Raw genomic sequence first — 23,902 nt, forward strand, 5'->3', positions numbered from 1 at the left:
ACATAGGTAAATTATACAGTGGTGACACCTGTCCACCAAACAGTGCACACCGTACCCAATATGTAGTCTTTTATCCCTTACCCTACTGGCCCACTCCTTCCCCAGGTTTAAATTTCATTATGCTGCTCTGTATTGTTTTTGTGTCCTCATAGTGTAGTTCCCACTTAAGTGAGAAAATAAGGCATCTAGTTTTCTGTTCCTGAGTTACTTCACTTAGAATAGTGGCTTCCAGCTCAATCCAAGTTGCTGCAAAAGACATTATTCTGTTCCTTTTTATGGCTGAATAGTATTCCATGGTGTATATATACCACATTTTCTTTATCCACTCATTGGTCGATGGGCACTTAGGTTGGTTCCATATCTTTGTGACTGAATTGTGCTGCTGCAAGTATGCATGTCCTATGTAAAAAGGCATTTTTCAGATGTTGGGGGAAATTTTATGGACTGGGTATTGGATGATATCAAGGAATTGCTTTTATTCAGGAGAATAGGAGTATAATGTAAGAAGATGAATAATATAGAGATTACTTCTGAGGTATATAAGAATAAAATGGTATGATATAGAATTTGTTTAAAAATATTTAAACAGCCTGGGTGCAGAGGTTCATACCTGTAATCCCAGCACGTTGGAGACTGAGGCAGGTGATTTACTTCATCCCAGAGGTTGAGGCTGCAGTGAGCTATGATGACACCACTGCACTCCAGCCTGGGCAACAGAGTGAGGCCCTGTCTCAAAAACCATAATAATAAAATATTTAAACAAAGAAAAAATAGGGGGAAAACGGGATAGATTAAGTTAGCATGTCAAAATCTTGGTAATTGTTGAATTTTGGTAATGAGTATAGGGGCTCTACTTTTATGTATGTTTGAAAACTTTATATCATATATTTAAAATATTTGAACACAACACAAAAGAGTTTAATGGCAGCGGGGTTGTTGGTGAAGACTGTCTTCAGTGTGTCTGTCTCTTGAGTTTTATGTCTTTAGTCTGGTTGGCTACTTCCTGTGTAGTCATGTTGGGGTCTTCTGTTGCTTGTCTTTGGACTAGATCTCTAGCTGTTCTTGTATACCACTTGTATACCTCCAGGAGCTTTTTTATGTTTTTTTTGAGACAGAGTCTCACTCAGTCACCCAGGCTGGAGTGCAGTGATGTGAAACAGCTCAATGTAGCCTTGAACTCCTGGACTCAAGTGATCCTCTCAAGTATCTGGGACCACAGATGCATGCCACCACACCTGGCTTTCTTACTTTTTGTAGAGATAGGGTCTAGCCATGTTGGCCAGGCTGCTCCCAAACTGCTGCATTCAAGCAATCCTTCTGTCTTAGCTTCCCAAAGTAGGAGCGTCTTATAAAAGGGTTCATGGAATATGAATTTCTGAGTCTTGTATACTTTAAAGTACCTTTGTTCTATTCTCATGCTTTACTGATAGTTTATCTCGGTATTGCATTCTAAGTTGAAAATCATTTTCCTTCAGATTTTAAAGTCATTGCTTTATTGTTTTTTTTTATTGTTGCTGTAGAGAATTTGGAAGGCTCTGATTTCAGATTCTTTATATATAACCTATTTGTTTCCCCCCCGTCTCTGACAGTCTGTAAAATCTTCTCTTTGTCTGCAATTTTCTGAAATTTCACAGTGTGCTTGGTGTGCCGAGCTCTTTCAACCTGGCAGCCTGCATCCTTCAGTTCTCTGAAATTTAATTGAATTATATTGTTATAATTTTTCTTTTTTCTCTTCTTTCTTGGGAATTTCTCTTATTTGGGTATAAGACCTCCTGTACTGGACCTTTACAATATTCTTAACTTCTCTCTACTGTTTCCCTATCTTTGCCTTTTGATTTTATTCTTTAGAAGATTTCGATTTTATCTTTCAATCCTTTTATTGAAGATTTTAAAAAATTCTGCTATTATGATGTCAACATCTAAGAGCTCTTTTTGTTCTGTTTCCTTTATATAGCATCCTATTTTCATTTCATGGATGCAGTTTTATTTCATTTTTATGAGAATATTAGTGGCATTTCTGCCCTTGCATAGTATCTGTTTCCTTCAAGTTGCTGTTTTGTGTGTTTGCCATGGTCTGCATCTTTATTAGAGGCTTTCCCAAGATGTCACTCTAAAATGTGATCCTTGTCTGTGTTGCTCCTGATTAAGAGAGGGGGGACAAAGAGCATCAAGGCCTTGACATTATGCTAAGTGAAAGAAGCCACTCACAAAAGACCCACACAGTGTAGGATTTCATTTATATGAAATGGCCAAAATGGACAAATCTTTATACACAAAAAAAGAGACTAGTAGTTACTTGCGGCTGGGGAGTTGGGGGGAATGCAGAGTGACTAGTAATGTGTATAGAATTTTCTTTGGGGAGATGGAAAATGTTCTAAAGTTGTTTGTGGTGATGGTTGTACAACTCTGTGAATATGCTAAAAAAAAACCATTGAATTGTACATTTTATTTTATTTTTTTATTTAGTTCCTAGAGCAAAATTGTGTATTTTAAAAGGGTGAATTATATGGTATGTGATTTCAATCTCCATAAAGTTGTTTTTAAAAAGTGCCATCAGGAAACTCTAAATACAGAATAGAGATAATTGGCTCTGAGTCTCGTAGTAGGGTGATCTGGATGGGCTGTTTGTTGGGATCCCCTGATGTTAGCATCTTCAAGTTTTCCCTTGGGTACTCTCACCAAAGAAGAGTCTTTCACTGTTTTCTGCATGGTGGGTTCTACCTGACTAAGCTTTGGTACTTAAGAGAGGGAATACGGGAAACTTTGCACTACCTTCCATAGACATAGTTCCTTATCTATGATGTTTCCCGTCAACCATGCTGGATACTGCCAAGGCCAGAGACACTCTTACTTTTTGTTACGGCGAATGCTAATGATTTACAAAAGTAGGGAGGGTAAAACAGTGAATCTCCATGTACCCATCATTCAGGTTCACTAGTTTTCAGTTGATGGATATTTTAGTTTGCTCTGTATCCCCCAAGCCCCTTTCTCAGATTATTTCAAGCAAATGCTGGATATTTTTGATTTGTGCTCTCCAGAGACAAACCTTTGGAGTTTTGTTAAGGAGGAGGGGGAATCTAGGTCTAACTTCCTGAGTAGCTTTCTATCTTGTGTTCTTTATTCTAGCATTCCATACACCTGCTCTAGGAGTATAAGGTACTGTCAGTTCCTGTGCTTTTTAAGGATTCTGTGGTTTTAATAAGCTGAGTTCTAGATTTTCTCAGTATGCTAAGTCAATTACTACTTGTTCATCTGCTTCCCAAGCTTCCAAAATGTGACACCATTGTCTTCTCTGTTCTTGTAAGGTTTAGTTAATAAGAAGAAAGTACTTTACTAAATTTCTGTGGGGTTTTTGGAATAAGTGAAATTAGAAGCCGTTGTTCAGTGTGACACCTTCTCCAGATTGGCAGCTTTTTTTTTTCTTTTCAATCATGCCCTATCCTATTGTTAGTCTGTTTTTGTATTACTACAAAGAAATACTTGAAGCTGGAAAAATTGTAAAGAAAAGAGGTTTAATTGGCTCACAGTTTTGTAGGCTTATAGGAAGCATGGTGCTGGCATCTGCTTCTGGTGAGACCTCAGAAAGTTTGTAGTCATGACAGAGGATGACAAGAGCCAGAATGTTACATGTGAGAGTGGGAGCAAGAAAGAGTGAAGACAGAGGTGCCACACTCTTAAACAACCAGATCTCACATGAACTACTAGAGGCAGAATTCACTCATTACCAAGGGGATGGTGCTAACCATTCATGAGGGATCCGTCCCATGATCCAAACTCCTCACACCAGGCCTCACCTCCAACGTTGAGGATTACATTTCAACATCAGATTTGAAGGGGATAAACATCCAAGTCATATCACATATCCTATTCTACTCAGCCATATGGCCTATTTTTTATATGTGTATCTATATATGTGTTTTTGTGGGTTTTTGTTGTTGTTGTTTTTTGAGACAGGGTCTTGCTCTGTAGCCTACGTGGGAGTGTAGTGGCATGATCAGAGGTCACTGCAGCCTGAACCTCCCAGGCTCAAGTGATCCTCCAACCTCAGCCTCCGTTGTAGCTAGGGCTACAGATGTACACCACTATGCCTGACTAATTTTAAAAAATATTTTTGAAGAGATGGGGGTCTCACTTTGTTTCCTAGGCGGTCTCAAACTCCTGGGCTAAAGCAAGGGCTTCCCAAAGTGCTGATATTATACTCATGAGCCATCATGCCTGGCTTTATATCTATAACATCTATCTGTATCTGTATATCTATACCTATCTATATATTTTATTTGCCTGGAAAATTCCTTCTCAATTTTTTAAGAACAAAGAGGAGTTTTTCCTTATTTTAACATGCCTCTCTTTTGACCTTAAGCCCAGGCAAAAGTAAGGAGTCCCGGCTTCTGTGTACTCCCCTCTTATTTTCCAAGTGTTTGCTTGCACTTGGCTGCATTGCAGTTTGTTTACCTATTTGTCCTGGCCTGTGAAGTAAGGACTATACCTTATTTTTCTTTGTATCATGTGCACAGTGCCTCATTCCCTGTAAACATGTTAACTCTGACTGGCTACTTCAGCATTGTACTTTCAGGAGTGGAGACAGAAGAGCTGCAATGCCTCTTTCCTTCTTGTCTTTTACAAGCACAACTGTTTGGTAAATATAAAGAGCAAAGCATGCCCTGTGAGCTTGTTGTTATGCAATGTTGTTCCCTTTGCTTTCAAGTCTGGTATTTTTTTACTCAGTCAGCAGGTTGCAGAGGGAGTGAGGGCAGCTATAAGAGTGTAAACATCCTAACAAAGAATGAATGGATTCAGTCAGAGATGTGTTGTTTCCTTCACTTGATAGAAAGCCTTGTGGTCTACACTGTGCTTTACAAGAGAAACTTCTTAGTTCTGCAGTATCTTCCATTGCTTTTTCTCTTCTGACAAAATGTCAGGAGAATTTTAAACATTGCTGATTGTGTTGTTAAAAAAATCAGATGTTAAGGTATTATCAATGTGAAATCCCAATAAAATGCAAATGGATAACTTTGAAAGGGTAACATTTAACCTATAGTTTCTTAAAGTATGTTCTCCAAGTTGCGATACATCTTCCTCCAGGGGAAAAGAAATAGAGAACTTACTAGTGTACAAACAAACTTGGGATGCTGGGTTTAACAGAGTTATATAGGGTTCCTGACTTCAAGACATCTCAGAGCTCGAAAGATGCTATAAATCTCTCCTCCAGGAATAAAGAAATAGGGAACTAACTAGTAGTCAAACAAACTTGGGATGCTGGGTTAAACACAGTTAAGTAGGGTTCCTTACTTCAAGACTTCTCAGAGCTTGTTACTGTGCATTGCAAATCTAAAGGGGTACATAGTAGGCAGCATTTTCTAAATTTACTTTACTTTTCTTCTGAGTAGCAGGAGCATTTCGGTATTGTGTTCTGGAAACAGCCTCTTAGTTTAATCCATCCTTTGTGGTCTAGTTCAAATGCCACTTCCATTAAGGCTTTTCTGCCTACCCCCAGATATATACAACCTTTTCCTTCTTTGAATTGTACTGATTTCATTTGTCTAACTGTCTTCCCACCCTTCCCCTACCCTATAAGAGGTCATACATTTTTTGTACATGTTATATCACTTTCCACTGCAGCAGGGATATTGCCTTGCATAAAACTGCTCAAGAAATGTTTGCAGTACTGCACTGGTTGAGTTATCCTAGAGTCCAGAGGGCACCAGCAGAGTGGGGAAGCCCAAGGCAGATCTGGAGTTTGAGACCCTCACTATTTAGGCATGTAGATGCGTGGGGAGCTCACTTGCTGTGTCCTTGCTGGACACAGAGCCAGTATAAGAGGCTGGTCTTGAAGGGCAGAATTGGAAAGCGAAAAACAGGAGACGCTGAGAATATTAATCAAATGTGCTGAAGGCCTATTGTATGCCTGTGATAAGCTTTGAATACTTAATACTTAAACTTTCAAATTGGTGATATTCTTCTGATTGTCTAGATGAGAAAATGGAGCATCAGAAAGGCAAAGGAGAAGTAAGTACTGGGGCTACAGAGATGAATAAAATCCAGTCCTTCCCCAAGAGGACCCAGGATATGGAGTAGATAGTCATAAGTAAATACTTGTGAGCAGTATGGTCACTGCAGGGCCTAAGCTCTGTCGAGGTATTGTGGGAGAACCAAATAGAAGACTAACCTCTATGGGAGATAGGAGGGAAAGCATGGCAGGTGGTGAGTCCAAGAAAGCTTCCAGAAGGAGAGTGATGCCTGAGCAAGGTGGAATAAGAATGCAGGGACTGAAGCATGGAGGTGAGATGTATCATGGGAAATACACTTTCTGGGCTATAGAGTGTGAGTTTGGTGAGAATTGAGGCTGGAAAAGTTGAGAGGATATTATAAACAGGTTGAAGAGTCAGAGAGTGACTAGCCAGCATGTGTTTTGGATGTATATTAGCCAAGGTGGAAATAAATCTGAGCTGGGTAGGACCCAAGGCAGGGCCATCAGCTGGGGTTCTCAGCACTGGTGAAGGGGAGATAGGATGAAGTCTCACCCAGGGCAGTAGCAGGAGTGCAGGAGAGGAGGGGACTGGTTTGATAAATATTCAGCAGGTAAAATCACCAAGACAGGAGTTAGGGAGCAGACAGGACTCAAGTACAATCCTTAGGGTTTGTGCTTGTGCATGTCTCTTCTTCCCTTAAGCAACGTTTCAAATCTGCCTTATCTGAGCGCTGACCTTAAGCAAATCCTATGTGAAATGTAGGTTTATGAACAATTAATTAGGAGACGGTGTTTTATGGGGAGATTGTGACATGAAATTTCTTTAAGTCTATAAATGCCTTCAGAGCATTTATATATTGTGTATCTCAGAATTCTTATTTTTATAACTTCAGGGACAAATCTATTGGGTAAAGCAGTGGTTCCCAAGCTAGGTTATCACCAGAATCAACTAATAATATTTTTTCCCGAACTATTATTTATGAAAAATTTTAATCATACTGAGAATTTGAAAGAGTAATAAATTGAAAACCCAAATACCCACCAACTAAATTAAACAATTGTTAACATTTTACCTTATTTCTCATGTATGTACATATGCGTATATACATATATGCTGAACTATTTGAAAGTAGCAGACGTTATAACACTTCATCTGAAATTCTCATTTCAGCATGTGTCTCTTAGAATAAAAACATTTGACACAACATAATTGTTGTATCTAAAACAAAAAACAAAATGATCATCTGATATCAGGCCATGCTCATATTTCCACAGTTGTGACCGGGGATATTTTTGCTTTATTATTTTTATTTTTAAATTGTGCATTACTAATGAAAGAAACTTTTTGTAGTACTCTAGATTCCACTTCTGATTCTGGTCTGTTTTTCTTTTCTTATTTAAAAGTTGTCATTATTTTAAAATTATAAAATAAAGGATACTTATTTAAAAATTCAAGCAATGCAAAATGTCTAATAAAAAGATCTAAAGTAAAAATTGGAAGACCTTTCTCAATTATTGGAAGTTAATGGAACACACTTTCTTAATCAGAATGTCTAGGGAAGGGATCCAGCAATTTTACTTTTAAGCTCTTTGGCCCAAGTGCGGTGGCTCACACCTGTAATACCAACCCTTTGGGAAGCTGAGGCAGGAGGATCACTTGAGTCTGGGAGTTCAAGACCAGCCTGGGCAACATAGTAAGACCTTGTCTCTAAAAAAATTTAAAAATTAGCTGAGCATGGTGGCATGTGCTTGTAGTCCCAGCTACAAGGAGGCTGAGGTGGGACAGTCACCTGAGCCTGGCAGGTCCAGGCATCACTGACCTATGGTCTTGCCACTGGATTACAGCCTGGGCAACAAAGCAAGGCCCTGTTCCCTGCCCCTCCCCACAAAAAAACAAAACAAAACAAAAAAAGAAGCTCTTTGAATGAGTTTAATGTAGTTCACCTGGTACCAGCATTTAGAAAACACTGGTCTATTGTAAGGCATACCTACAGCCATGATTTTTCCTTGTGATCAAACAATTTCCTGACCTTGTGATCCACCTGTCTCGGCCTCCCAAAGCGCTAGGATTACATGAGCCACGACACCTGGCTGAAAAGGAAACACTTTTACACTGCTGGTGGGAAGGTAAACTAGTATAACCACTGTGAAAAACAGTACAGAGATTCCTTAAAGAACTAGAAGTAGAACTACCATTTGATTCAGCAACCCAATTACTACTGGGTATGTACCCAGAAGAAAATAAGGCACTTTATGAAAAAGACACTTGCACGCACTTGTTTATAGCAACACAATTCACAATTGTAAAATCATGGAACCAGCTTAAATGTCCATACACCAATGAGCGGATTAAGCAAATGTGGTATATATACACTATGATATACTACTCAGTCATAAAAAGGAATGAAATAATGGCATTTGCAATATCCTGGATGGATTTGGAGATCATTATTCTAGGTGAAATATCTCAGGAATGAAAAACTAATTATCGTTATGTTCTCACTTATAAGTGAGAGCTAAGCTATGAGGATGCCAAGGCATAAGAATAATGGATTTTGGGGACTTGGGGGGAAAGGTGGGAAGGGGTGAGAGATAACAGACTACATATTGGGTATAGTGTGCACTGCCTGGGTGAAGTGTGCACCAAAATCTCAGAAATTATCACTAAAGAACTTAGCCAGGTAACAACAACAACAACAACAAAAAAAACCACCTGTTCCCCCAAAACTATTTAAATAAAAAAAATTTTTTTTTTAATTAAGCTGGATGCAATGGCTCACGCCTATAATCCCAGCACTTTGGGAGGCCGAGGTGGGTGGATCACTAGGTCAAGAGATCGAGACCATCCCGGTCAACATGGTGAAACCCCGTCTTTACTAAAAATACAAATCTTAGCTGGGCATGGTGGCACAGCCTGTAGTCCCAGCTACTTGGGAGGCTGAGGCAGGAGAATTGCTTTAACCCAGGAGGCTGAGGTTGCGGTGAGCCGAGATTGCGCCATTGCATTCCAGCCTGGGTAATAAGAATGAAACTCCGTCTCAAAAAAAAAAAAAATTTAAAAACCTCTTTGCTCCATTATTATTAATTACTATTATTTTGAGACAGGGTCTCACTCCTGTTGCCCAGGCTGGAATGCACTGGCACTGTCACGGCTCACTGCACCCTCTGTCTCCCAGGCTCAAATGGTATTCCCTCTTCAGCCTCTTTAGTAGCTGGGACTACACGCATGTGCCAACCATGCCCAGCTAACTTTTGTATTTTTTGTGGAGATGGGGTTTTGCCATGTTACTCAGGCTGGTCTCAAACTCCTGGGCTCAAGTGGTCTGTCCAACTCAGCCTCCCAAAGTGCTGGGATTACAGGTGTGAGCCACCATGCCCAGCTTTTATACCTTATTAAGTTACTGGAGAGTTTAGTCCCTAAAGTTTTTCTACTGACACCACACTGATTTTTTTCATGTCCCCATCTTTTCCTCCAACTCACTCCGAACATGAAAGGGCAAGTACTGAGGGTCCTGCGGCCAGTAGGACCCCAGCCAGACGTGCAAACATAAGTGACATTTGAGTGAAAATGTAGTAATAGAAGTCTGTATGAGGAACAGAGCTTGCTTACACAGAAGTGAGAAGCGGGTGTGTGTGTGCATCGGCTCTCCTAAGTTCTCTGAAGATTGCTTCCAACTCTGTTCTGATTATCTTCAGAGCCTGGAGTTGGGACCTTCTGCAAATGCTGCTGTATATTTTATGGTCAGTTGTGTAGAAAGAGAATGCACTTACAAGTCAAAACAGACCTGGATTAGTGTCCTGGCTTCTCTGCCTACCAATGTATTTGTTAACCTTGGGCATATTTTTAACTTTTTAAGATTAAGTCTTACAGATTTCTGTAATTTATAATTAGGTCCCCTTTCTCTGCCATAATTAAATTTATCTCATCACTGAATCATTTTCAGTAACAAATAAACATACTCCAATATGTCTTATCTGGAAACAAGGCAACCCTCCCAAATTCCCACAACCTTTTTAAATTTTGTCTCTTAAATATTGCAAATAATTTTTTTTAAAACTTAAAAACCTGTTGACATGGTATCCCCCTATAGCTATCTCGTAGTTTCCCTTTCCCTTTTCTCAGGAGCACTTTGATAAGTTGTCCATAGTTTTGGCCTGACTTTCCCCTCCACTCCTCCAATTCTAATCTCTTCCTCTCATTCCACCAGGACTGTCCTTGTCTCTGTCATCCAGTGACCTTCATGTTGCCAAATCTAAGGCCACTTCTTTGTTTTTGTTTTGTTTTGTTTTGAGACAGATTCTGACTCTGTTGCCCAGGCTGGAGTACAGTGGCATGATCAGAGCTCACTGCATCCTCAGCCTCCCTGGCCCAAGTGATCCTCCTGTCTTAGCCTCCTCGGTAGCTGGGACTACAGTCTCATGCCACCATGACCAACTAATTTTTGTATTTTTTGTAGAGATAGGATTTCACCTTGTTGCCCAAGCTAGTCTCAGACTGCTGGTCTCAAGGAATCTGCCTGCCTCAACCTCCCAAAATGCTGGGATTACAGGCGTGAGCTACCATGCCCAGCCCACTTATTCTCTTAGCATCATTTGACAAGACTGATAACCGTTTTCCTTGAAATACTACTCCTTTTTGTTTTGAGATAAAGTCTTGCTCTGTCACCAGGTGCCAGGCTAGAGTGCAGTGGCACGATCTTGGCTCACTGCAACCACCTTCTAGGTTCAAGCAATTCTCCTGCCTCAGCCTCCCGGGTAGCTGGGATTACAGATGCATGCCACCACGCTCAGCTAATTTTTTTTGTATTTTTAGTAGAGACAGGGTTTCACCATGTTGGCCAGGATGGTCTTGATCTCTTGACCTCATGATCTGCCCGCCTCGGCCTCCCAAAGTGCTGGGATTACAGGCTTGAGCCACCGCGCCCGGCCGACACTCTGTTCTTGATTCTCTTCCTACCTCTCTGGGCTTTCTTTAGTCACCTTCTTCCCTCCATCTCTAAATGGTGATATGCCCAGGTTCTGAAATGACTCTCTTCTCTATTGATTCACTCTCCGTAAATATCCACTTATAATTCAGTGTCTTTAAATAACATCAATTTGCTAGTGACCCTCACGTTTGTATCTTTAGCCTCAGACTTCTCTCTCTGGAACTTCAGATTCATGTCCACATAGATGTCTTAGAGTCATTCAAATTTAACATGGCCAAAAGAGGACTCTTGATTCAACTCCACTCCAGTCTAGCTGTTTTCCCAATCTTCCCAGCTTCACAAAGTGGTGCCATTATCCCCCCTTGTGCTCAAGTCAAATATCCAGGTATTGCTTTTGATTTCTTTCTTTCTTTCCCATTCTCTTCCAATCCTTTAGCAAGTTCTATCTTCTCTATCTTCAGAAATGCTCCCAAATTTATATCCTTCTCTCCATCTCCACTACCAGCACCCTGGTCCAAGCCATATGATCTCTCACCTAGACTGTTTGCAGTAGCCTCCTAACTAGTCAGCTTGTTTCTGCTGCTGTCCACACCGTAATAGCCTCCATTATAAAGACTAAAAAAAATTGTTAAATGTTAATTGGTTTGTGTCACATTTCTTAAAAGCCTCCAGGTGACCCTACATTGCACTCAGAATGAAATCCCAACTCCTTGCCCTGACTTTCCAAGGACTATGTGACCTGTCCCACAGCAGTCTCTCAGTTCTCTTCTTGTTGACCATGTACTTAGTCTCAGTGTCCCTTCTTTCAGTTCCTTAAATATGCCAAGCTCATTGTCGCTATCGGGCCCCTATACTAGCCGAACTTATGCCTGAAATGCATTTCTTCCATTCTTCTTGTGCTTGACTCACCCCTCCCTCCCTCCCTCCCTTCCTTCCTTCCTCTTCCTTCCTTCCTTCCCTCCTTCCTTCCTTCCTTCCTTCCTCCCTTCCTCACTTCCTCCCTCCCTTCCTCTCCCTTTCCCTCCCCTCTCCTCCCCTCCCCTCCCCTCCCCTCCCCTCCCCTCCCCTCCCTACTTTCCTTCCTTCCTCTCTCCCCACTTTCTTTCCTTTCAAGAGGAAACATGTCTTGCTTTGTTGCCTTGGTTGATGTGCACTAGCACCATCAAAGCTCACTGCAGTCTTGACCTCCTGGGTACAAGGGATCCTTCTGCCTCACCTTCCTGAGTAGTTAGGACTACAGCTATGTGCCAGCACATCCAGCTAATTTCTTTATTTTTGGTAGAGATGAGGTCTCACTGTGTTGGCCAGTCTGGTCTTGAACTCCTGGGCTCAAGTGATCCTCCTGCCTCAGCCTCCCAAAGTGCTGGGATTAAAGGTGTGAGCCACTGAGCCTGATTTGTCTCTTTCTTATTCAATTCTCAATTTATTTATTTATTTATTTATTTAGAGACGGAGTTTCGCTCTTGTTACCCAGGTTGGAGTGCAATGGCGCCACCTCGGCTCACCGCAACCTCCGCTTCCCGGGTTCAGGCAATTCTCCTGCCTCAGCCTCCTGAGTAGCTGGGATTACAGGCACGCGCCAGCATGCCCAGCTAATTTTTTGTATTTTTAGTAGAGACGGGGTTTCACCATGTTGACCAGGATGGTTTCAATCTCTTGACCTCGTGATCCACCCACCTCGGCCTCCCAAAGTGCTGGGATTAGAGGCGTGAGCCACCGCGTCCGGCCAATTGTCATTTTAAATATATCCATTTCAGAGATGACTTCTGTGACAGCTATCCAATCTTTTCCTCCTATTTTAATTATCTAGGACCTATCACTGTCTGATACTTTTCTTGTTTATTTAAGTATACAGTCATTTTCCCATTCATTCATTCATTGCTCTGTGTTTATGCCGTATGAGAGAGGGACCATTTATGCTTGCTCATCATGGTATCCCCTGCTTCTGGATATGTGACTTGCACATAGTAGATGCTTAGTACATATTTATGAAGTGACTGAATGTTTTTCTTACCTGTAAAATGGAGAGACCAATACTTATGTCTCAGAGTTGTTGAGGACTAGCAATATCTGATTTGATAATGTTGGTAAAGTGGATAAGTCTGTGTTTAGCACATTGTGTTTATAGAAACTGTATTTCTCGGTAAATATTTGGCTTGCTGTAGACATTCAACAAAGGCTAGTTCTCTTTCTTTCTTGCAGTCTGGATCTCCTGCACCATTTCATATTTAATTGACCTGCATCCCAAAGTGTGCACTCCCCCAACACACACAGAGACACTGCGTTGTAACAATGTTTAACTTTCTCTTGGGAAATTACAGTTTTCTTCTCTTTGGTTATATGATCTTTGCCAATTAACTCTCCTTAAGAGCAAAGTGTTTTGGGGTTTGATTTCCTCATCCTAGTGTTTAGTTTCTCTGAAAAGCACTCTCAGCTTTTGTGTATACTGATCAGTTTTTATTTTGCATTTATTTAATATTTAGTCGACTGAAATGTCAGGCAATGCGAATACAGATAGGAATTCGTAGAAGCCTCTGTTCTTAAGTGGAGGAAACAGGATACATAAACCAACAAGAATAATAAAGTATCTGGCCAAGCATGTGGCTCACACCTCTAATCCCAGCACTTTGGGAGGCTGAGGCAGGCGGATTACTTGAGGTCAGGAGTTTGAGACCAGCCTGGCCAACATGGCGAAACTCCTGTCTTTACTAAAAATGCAAAAATTAGCTAGGTGTGGTAGCATATGCCTGTAATCCCAGCTACTAGGAAGGCTGAGGCGGGAGAATTTCTTGAACCCAAGGGCAGAGGTTGCAGTGAGCCAAGGTCACAACACTGCACTCCAGCCTGGGCAACAGAGCAAGACTCTGTCGCCAAAAAAAAAAAAAAAATTTTTTTTTAAATTTCTATGGAAAAAGTCTGCAGAACATAGAGGAGACACAAAGTAGGGAGTAACTAATTCACATGGAGGATGAGGGTACAGTTTGAGAGATAGGTGGTTGTTTACCACCCAACAGAGAGATAAGCCCTGTGAGTCGAGACCTTTCTAGGGGCCCATGCTCTGGGAACTTGGAAGGGCTGCGTGATCATAGTGTAGTGATAGTACTAACAGAGATCATGAGAAGCAAAGCCTGAAAGATGCGAGGTGCTGGGCCATGGAGGGCTCTGCCTGCCCTGCTGGGGAATTTGAACTTGCGCCAGCAATACCAATAACAGTAGCAGCACCTAACATTTATTGAGCACTTCCTATATGCCAGGCCCTCTTCTTTGTACTTCATTGTATTAATTCCTTTAATCTGTACAACAGTTCTATGAGGTAAGTACTATTGTTATCCCTATTTATAAATAAATAAACATAGGATACGTATTGAATTTGTTCTTAAAAATAATAATAAATAAATAAGTGTAGGCACCACGAGGACAAGGAACTGGTCCAGGGTCACCCAACTTATGAAGAGCAGAGACAGGATTTAGACTCAGGCAGCGTGGCCCCAAAGTTTGTCCTCTTAACCAGGATACTGTACTACTTCTTACGGACAGCTTTTGGGGGATAGCCAGAGCCCTGGAAGAGTTTTAAGTATGGAAATGATATGATTAGATCAGTTATTTGGAAAGGCTGTAGTGGAGTTGCATTTCATCTTATACAAGGGTTCATTTCTAAAAGCATTGAAAGCAAAAAATGCCAAGTTCCATTTCTCCTTGCCTCTGAGTAAGGTTTGTTCTGCTAGTGGTGGCATACCATATCTCAGACAGCCCAACACGGCAGCTTTTTCCTCTATTTTTAGAACAGAGGGCAGAGTCTTTGGAAGACATGTGTATAATAGATGAATCATCAGTTTGTGTTGAGGGACCCTGTTGTTTGAAAAGCACAAAAGCATCACACTCCTGCAGAAACTGAGCCCCTCAGTGGTGACAACAGACTTAACCTCCCCTCATTTAGTGCATGGCCAAGCCTGTGCATTGCTTAGATAGTGTTTTTCCCTGCCCGTTTTTCTCTCTAACAAGAGTCCTTAGTGATATGGATGCCTGTTAGGCCTGTGATGGTCTGCGTCACATTTGGCAGCAGAGTGCAAGAGGGACAGCGTGCAAGTGAGGAGGTGGGAAGAAGGCAGGGAAAATAAGCAGAACACAGCAGCTGCTGCCCAGGTACCAGAGTCTGCTTTAAAGAAGTGTTGATGCGATTACAATGATCAAAACCAAACCAGCCGGTACATGGAGGAAGAAACTAGGAGAAACACATCAAATTGCTGACAGTGATTGTGTTTTCTCTTTTCTGTGACAAATGCAGCTTTGTGCATTCTTTTTATTTTACAGCCTATTGTCAACGTTATTTCATTTTTCTACAGAGTTTTCATAATTGGCATTTCTAATGACCGCCTTGCATTCCATGGTGTTGATGTTCTATACAGGGCAGGAGGCCAGATATGAGAGATATAAAGAAAGTTAAGTATTCTGGACCTAATGACCAATTAAAGTAGTTTCCTTCAACTTTCTTCTGATCTGAAAACTTTGTACATCATTGTATCTTTTTGTTTCCAGTCTGGTAAATGCCCTTCTAATTCCAACTACATTATACACACTGCAGCTTTAATACATAATACTCTCCATGTCTTGGCTTATGGCTACTGAAATAGGCCTAAGAGTCATCTGCAGGTGTTAGGAACCTTGATTGGTCCATCTGTTTTGTCGTAGTGGTACAATATTCTTTTTTTTACTTACAAACTGACAATACATGAGGTCTCTTGATAGCCACCGCTGTGTTACAGTACATGATTTACATTAAGTTCTCTGGTTTTGGCAGGGCACAGTGGCTCAAGCCTGTAATCCCAGCACTTTGGGAGGCTGAGGTGGGTGGATCACGAGGTCAAGAGATCGAGACCATCCTGGTCAACATGGTGAAACCCCGTCTCTACTAAAGATACAAAAAATTAGCTGGGCAAGGTGGCGCATGCCTGTAATCCCAGCTACTCAGGAGGCTGAGGCAAAAGAATTGCCTGAACCCAGGAGGCGGAGGTTGCGGTGAGCCGAGATCACGCCATTGCACTCCAGCCTGGGTAACAAGAGCGAAACTCCGTCTCAAAAAAAAAAAAAAAAAGTTCTCTGGTTTCTCAAATTGAAATCATTTTGTAACTTCTTTAAAGAAGTGTTGATGTGATTACAACAATGGTCAAAACAAAACAAAACCAGCCAGTACATAGGAAAAAGAAACTAGGAGAAGCACATAAAAATGCTGACAGTGATTGTGTTCATATTGGCAATTTTATTTTTCTCTTTTCTGTGTTTCCAGAGATTTGAAAATATGTCTATAATACATGCAAAATGTTAACAACTTTTTTTAAAAAAAGAACAAACTTCAAAAATAAGAGCTCTCTGTAATCTCCTCATTCTAGCACAACATAATTTTGCTTTTGAAATGCCCTTGTTCGTATACATGCATATTTTTCATAGCTGTAGTCCTGACAAATGCAGCTTTGTGTGTTCTTTTCATTTTATAGCCTATTGTCAACATTATTTCATTTTTCTAATAGCTTTCATAATTGGCATTTCTAATGGCTGCCTTGCATTCCTTGGTGTTGATGTTCTGTACAGGACTGTCCTGTGGACATTTGGATTGTTTCCAGTTCTTTACTCATTTAGATAAGGGGTAATGAGTATTTTTGTTCATTTGGCATTTGGGGTTCATTCAGTCATTTCCTTAAAGTGAAGTCTCAGCAGTGAGCTAACTGAATGAATGGTTTGAACTCTTGTGTGGCTTTTGGTATGTGCCAAGTAAGACCCTGCTTTCTGGAAGAGCCCATTGAATGTGGATGGTCACTGGCTTCATATGTGTGTTCCTGTCCCATGTTTCCCTCCTCACTATTGAGCCCCTAAGATATTTTAATAACATACCTTGTAATCAAGTCGTGTTTATTGAAGAAAGTTTAGAAAAGATGTAAATGTGAAAAACAGGAAATAAGCTATTCATAATCTCACCACCCAGAGGTAACAATTTTAAGAATACATTTCCTTTTAAGTATTTATTTACTTATTTTTGTTTTGTTTTTTAGAGACAGGATTTCACTCTGTCACCCAGGTTGGAATGCCTTACATCTGGGCTCAAACAGTCTTCCCACATCAGCCTTCTGAGTAGCTAGGAGTACAGGCACATGACACTATACCTGGCTAATTTTTAAATTTCTCGTAGAGGTTGGCTCTTGCTATATTGCCTAGGCTGGTCTCAAACTCCTGGCCTCAAGTGATCCTTCCTTAATTAGGCCTCACGGACAGAGAGATTCAAGCTATTCCTGGGAAATAGAATCCAGTGAAGTGATGCGCTCCACTCGGATTGGATCAGGCTCTTTTGGGACTGTTTATAAGGGCAAATGGCACAGAGATGTTGCGGTAAAGATCCTAAAGGTTGTCGACTCAACCCCAGAGCAGTTCCAGGCCTTCAGGAATGAGGTGGCTGTTTTCCACAAAACACAGCATGTGAACATTCTGCTTTTCATGGGGTACATGACAAAGGACAACCTGGCAATTGTGACCCAGTGGTGTGAGGGCAGCAGCCTCTACAAACACCTGCATGTCCAGGAGACCAAGTTTCAGATGTTCCAGCTAATTGACATTGCCCGGCAGACGGCTCAGGGAATGGACTATTTGCATGCAAAGAACATCATCCACAGAGACATGAAATCCAACAATGTATTTCTCCATGAAGGCCTAACAGTGAAAATTGGAGATTTTGGTTTGGCAACAGTAAAGTCACACTGGAGTGGTTCTCAGCAGGTTGAACAACCTACTGGCTCTGTTCTGTGGATGGCTCCAGAGGTGATCCGAATGCAGGATGACAACCCGTTCAGCTTCCAGTCAGATATCTACTCCTATGGCATCGTATTATCTGAGCTGATGACAGGGGAGCTTCCTTACTCTCACATTAACAACCGAGATCAGATCATCTTCATGGTGGGCGGAGGGTATGCCTCCCCAGATCTTAGTAAGCTATATAAGAACTGCCCTCCCAAAGCATTGAGATAACAGGCACAAGCCACCACACCTAGTCCAAGTATGTATGTCATAATGTTGTATCATGTGGCTTCTCTATTAGCCCTTCTCTATTGTTGTTGTATAGAAGCTTTACTTCCTCTCTCCATCTTGGGGGTCATCTTGGCCAGGTATGGTGGCTTGCACTAATCCCAGCACTTTGAAAGTCCAAGGCAGGAGGCTCACTTGAGGGCAGGAGTTCAAGACCAGCCTGGACAATGTAGTGAGACCATGTCTCTACAAAAAGTAACAATCAGTAAATAAATAAATCTTTGTGCACGTTTAGGAAGCATTCTGTTGGAAAATTCCCAGAAGCAGAATTTAATTTTTCTCTTTTCGGGTTGAAGAGACAACCCGAACCTTGTGAAGGCTTTTGATGAGTACTGAAAAGTTGCTGCTGAGGATAGTTGTGCCTCTTTCTACTTCACCTGTTAATGTTTGGATCCCATTCCTGCTTTCACTAGGTTAACACTAGTGGCCATTTATTTATCTGTTTATCCTGAAATCAGTTTGGAACTCTGTGGTCTTTTGCTTTTTGTTTTTTGTGAGGGGGTTCCTGGGCATGTGGATTAAAATCCCAGAATTTGTATTTTCTTTAGGATTTCCCTCAGGTTCCACCTATTGGTAAATTTTACACACCCACGTCTTCCACCCAGCCTTCAAACTGTACCCTGAAGCATGGTTACAGAATTCTTGATTTCATAGACATTTTGAAATCTAGAACTCTTTGAAAAAGACTACTTATTTTGGCTTAAAAAATTCCAAATTCTGGCCAGGCATGATGGCTCATGCCTATAATCTCAGCAATTTGGGAGGCCGAGGTGGGCAAATCACCTGAGGTTAGGAGTTTGAGACCAGCCTGGCCAACATGGCGAAACCCAGTCTCTACTAAAAATACAAAAAGTAGCTAGGTATGGTGGTGGGTGCCTGCAATCCCAGCTACTTGGGTGGCTGAGACCGGAGAATCGGTTGAACCCAGGAGGCGGAGGTTGCAATGAGCTGGGATCTTGCCATTGCGCTCCAGCCTGGGTGATGAGAAATTCTATCTCAAAAATAAAATAAAATTAAATTAAATTCCTGATTCTTGGCCATTTTCTTAATAAATACTTGTTGAATCCAAGTTTAAAGAACTCAGAGTTAATTGTATGTGACAAAAGTCTAAGGTATATGGGAATTGGAGAGAAGTGACTTTGGGCCAGATTATAAAGAGCCTTGTTCCACCAACTAAGGATTTTAACTGCATCCTAAAGGCTGATAATTAGCTGGCACTTTTGGGAAAACATTTGGTAGACTGGCCACAGAGAACCTGGTTAGAAGGCCATAGTAGGCTGGGTGGGGGAGAGCTGTCAAGGCCCTGAGTCATGTTGGTGCAGTAGGTACAAGGGTTAAGTAGGGGCCTATTCAAGCAGGTCTTGGTGACAGACAGCTTATGGTATGCTGTGTGTGCATGTGTGTGTCCCTGTCCTGTTGAGGGAAAATTTGTACCATATCTTCTACATAGGAATTTGCCTTGATACAGATAAGATAATGCACTGTAAACAGCAAACTAAAAGTGCTCTATAGATGTGAAAACATATTGACAGTAACAGTGCCTAAGAAATTCTGCCCCATGGGGCTCATTCAAGGATGTGATAATGGCCTGGTGTGTGTAAAGCACCTGGGCTCTAGACAAGTAGTAGTTCTTCTGGTTGACTAAGGACCTGTCACAAACTTGGGAGACAAATTTGGGAGAGTTCTTTTTTTGTCCTCATCTGTTCGGGTCGCTGAGCATGGGGCACTTGCTTCCCTCTCACTTTTTCTCCTGCTTCCAATGAGGAGGGAATCTGAACAGCTGAGGAGGGGTCCAGCCTGGTGTGGCGTCTTCCAATAGGGAGAAGACGTCTCTGTTCTTGGTAGGACTCTGATCTGGAGAGAACCATCATGGGAAAGACTTGAGCCCAGTTCTGAGCTGTGGCCCTGACCTCTGGCTGCTTGGCCAGGCTGCATTGTTTGTTGTTCAGTCCGGGGAAGGAGACTGAAGAAGCCGATAAGAAAGTTCTTCCGGTCCAGCCAAGCAGGCGCAGGGAAGCTTCTGCAGAGCAAAGATTAGACACGGTCCCTGATTTAGAGAATACAACGGGAGGGCAGTGGGGCAAAGCCCAGAGCTCTTTGCAGTGGTATTGTTTATTGTTGGAGGAGGACAACAGAGGGAGCCCTGTCAGCTTGTGCAACAGAGGGAAGACAGAAACAGCAAGCTGGGTCTGCGAGGGCCTTTTTAAGGGCAGTTTCACAAACATGTTTTGCAGACAGAGGTTCTCCAACTTGCAAAGGCGTTGATGAGTGGGAAGGGTATCCTTTTCCTTCCCCCAGGAAACAAAGCGCTAGTATTTCTAGGTACATCTGAGGCTCTTTGTCAAGCACCTGCTCCCAGGTGCTGTGGTACAAAACAAATTAGCCCTGGGGAGTTAACTGAGTGGGTATCAAGCGGTGGCCACTTCCCTTCTCCTCTCACTTATCTGGAATACCAAATCTGTGCTTAGTGCAGGGATGCTCCCCATGGCCAGCCTTCTCACTATGGCAGAAAGAGCACCAGAAGGTAATTTAGGTGTTTGCTTGGGTTAAATGCTGACGAAATGCTGCTTTGTGGAATTATGCTCATCTTTATTACATGTTTGGAATCCCAAATCTGTTTTGTATTTTTAGAAATTAGGAAAATATCAAACATAATATGCAAAGAATAAGAAAATATTTGATTGTCTTGATTTTTGAAAATAGTATTGTAGAGGTCTCAGGCTTGCTTTATTTTTCATTTTTATTTTTACTTTTTGCATATCTTAAAAAGTATTCTAAGAGGTGCTTCTGAGCTCCTTCCTCCTAACTCCACTCCTAATCCATGGCATGTGTTGATGCCAGCCACCCCTGACAGTTATGTCTGTGGCCTTACCCAGTAGGGATTGATATTTGCAGATCTTATCTGTCCTGGCAGCAGCTCTGATTTGGAGTCAGGGGACCTGTGTTTGCTCTTTTGGCCCTGTTGCTCTGGCCTGAGGCAAGTCACTGTCTTGGTTTCAAATCTCATCTCTGTAAAATGGGGAGAAAAAGATGAGCTCCTTCAGGTTTCTCAGAAAGGTTCGGTGTCAGAATGCAGTGAGGGTAATTTCTAAGCTGTGTGAATGTCAATTTTTGTTTTTATTCATGACATAAGCAAGCTATTGTTTGAGCCATTGGCTTTGGCTGCCATACTGTGGATACTTGGTTTTGAGGTAAGTTAGTCTGAAAGAATGAATCCTCCTTGTAGAAACTCACTATGCTGAAACATGGTTTAGAGAAAGCAATGTTACACACAATGAACTGGAAAAGCAACTTCAAAGTCTGGGTGGGACATTCCTTCCTGGGGTCCCTGATGCATGAAGGGGTGCAGCTGGGCAGACAAACAAAAAGATTGAAACGATACCCTAAATAGATTTTTTTTTTTAGGCAGGGCCTCTCTCCCTGTTTTGGAAAAACTGTCTTTCTTTTAAAGCACTACTATAGACTAAATAAAAGGGCAGAATGTAATTTAAGAGTTGCAGGTTATCTTCTTTCCTAGAAAGAGCTAAATATTATAGTCTCCCCAGGGGCAACTATTGTTGCCAGTTTCTTTTGTATTGTTACACAAATATCTTGTGCATATACAGATACAGAATCATGTGCTCCTATCCTTTCTTCATAATACAAACACAGCATTCTTTGCCTTGCATCTTTCACTTAATACATCTTTCAGATATCCATAGCAGGCTGTGTGGTGGTCCATTGCTGTATGGTTACTTAATCTGTATAACAGTTTTCCTGCTGATGGATTTTTAGGTTGTTCTTGTAATTGCTATCCCAAATACTGTTGTAACAAATATCCTACTACGTGTCCTCTGTACACAGGTGTGAGTATAAATGTGATAGATTCCTTGAAGTGCGATTGCTGGGTCAGAGGGTTTGTAGTAGCACTTTTAGCTTTAAATCAGTAATGCTCTCCATAGAGTTTGCATTGATTTACCTCCCACCAGTAGTTTACAAGTCCCCCATTTCTCCACACTGTCACCAGTACAGAATGAACTTGGCCAATCTGAGATGAAAAATGGCCTCATTATAACTATATTAGTTAAAATTATAATTTATAATTATAAATGTATTACAGTTTGAATTAACTCTTATGAGTAAGCTAAGGTTGATCAGTTTTAAAAAAAGTAAGTGCTATTTTTATTCCTTTCTTGTGAATTATCTGTTCATCCTTAGCCTATTTTTTCTAGTGGGTTATTGAGTATTTCTTATTCATTTTGTGGGGTCTTTTTATGTATATAATCAATTAGAACTTAATATATATTGCAGACATTTAGTCAATTCTTCATTTTTGTCATTTTGCCATACAGAATTTTTGAAACATTTAGTCAAATTTGTCAGTCTTTTTATTTTATAGCCTTGATTTTGAGTAATTCTTAGAAAGCCTTCTTTACTTTAAGATTATATATGTATATATATATATATATGTGTATGTATGTATTTTATACATACATACACATATATATATATAATGTTTTCTTCTAGTGCTTTTATGCCTTCGTTTTTTTTTTTTTAGCTCTAAACTTTGAAATCATCCAGAATTTATTTTAATATAAGGAGTGAGACAGAACTCCAACTTCTTTTTTTTTTTCAGGAAGACCTGGGTTTTGAATCCAGGTACTTTTACTCATTAGCTATTTGATTTTTAAACCAATTAATTAATCTCTTTGAACCTCAATTTTCTTATCTGTATAATATTAATACCCATTTGATGGGTTACTGAAAAGATTAAATAAGATTACATGTAGAAAATATTTTTTAGCGCATTTCCTAGCACACAGTGTGTTCAAATCATGGTCCAAATGGCCAGGAACCTGGGAACACATCGTGTCTTCAGGCAAAGGAGAAATTCTAGGTGGCCGGGATATAAAGGCCACCTTTGACTCACCAGTCTGTCAGTTACAGTTTGTCAGTCACTTCGTCACCTAAACCCTCAGTTTCCTCACCAGCAGCATGAATGATTAGAGCTTTCTCTTGAGGTTGTTGAGAGATCCAGATTAGATAATGTCTGTGAAAACATTTTGTAAACTATAAAGGGCCATGTAAAAATGCTGGAGTTTATGGTCTGGTGAATAGGGAGCAACCACAGCCCAGGTGGGTGTTTGACATTCTCGGCCAAGGAGAATAATTAACTTCAGTAACATGAAATTAGCAGCTGATGTAAAGCAAGTGAGCTTAGAGCAGTTGATTATAGTAATGGTTAGTAATTGCCTCCTAGTAATTAAGCAATAATGAGCTTCCAGGGACAGAATCTTGTTAGGGTAAAAGATGGATCAAAGGCTTTCAATTCAGTGTACACTTACTGAACACAGCAGTGGGTTAAGCCGAGACAGGTGTCTTGTTGAGGTACAGTACTTGTCCTTAAGGATAGCAGGGGTGTGGCCAGGCTTGGTGGCTCACGCCTGTAATCCAAGCACTTTGGAGGCCAAGGTGGGTGGATCATCTGAGGTCAGAAGTTCAAGACCAGCCTGACCCACATGGTGAAACCCTGTTTTTTTTTAAAAAAAAAACAAAAAACAAAAAACTGATAGTAGGGGTGAGAGACATGTAGAGCATGGCTCCTTCCATGAGGTAGATGCACATGTGGGGACATACTTGGAGGAAGGTCCCCAGTGCTCTGGGATCATCAAAGAGGGTGAGACTCGCCTGCTGAGCACCCTGTGCCAGTCTGAACCCAGCCCCCAGAGCTGGCCCAGATTCTAAAGAACCTCAGATCTATGATGCCTTCTTAAAATTTTACTTGCCCTTTTTTGTTCCTCTGTTCGGTTGTTTTGGATTTATCAGGGATATCTCGTTTCTCACGTCCTGCCCATTGCCCTCCACAGCTTCTGGGGAAGCATGGTATTATGCCTAGGACCTCCATTTCTACTCTGGCTTGAGTACTCAGATAGGATGTCTAGTTCATTTTGAATTTCAG

The 23,902-nt window shown here is 41.2% G+C and overlaps 1 protein-coding gene and 1 pseudogene across 8 annotated transcripts in view; both read left to right on the plus strand.

The window, feature by feature from the left end:
* The window catches only part of RAB30 (RAB30, member RAS oncogene family), a 98,587-nt gene that overhangs the window by 44,632 nt on the left and 30,053 nt on the right, over window positions 1–23,902 (plus strand). The gene's annotated exons all lie outside the window — the stretch shown is intronic.
* LOC108593776 (RAF proto-oncogene serine/threonine-protein kinase pseudogene) lies at window positions 17,086–18,015 on the plus strand (annotated as a pseudogene). Its single transcript, XR_013523200.1, has one exon. The product of XR_013523200.1 is annotated as an RAF proto-oncogene serine/threonine-protein kinase pseudogene (transcript).

The sequence above is a fragment of the Callithrix jacchus genome, chromosome 10 (assembly GCF_049354715.1).
Source record: "Callithrix jacchus isolate 240 chromosome 10, calJac240_pri, whole genome shotgun sequence".
Taxonomy (NCBI): Eukaryota; Metazoa; Chordata; class Mammalia; order Primates; family Cebidae; genus Callithrix; species Callithrix jacchus.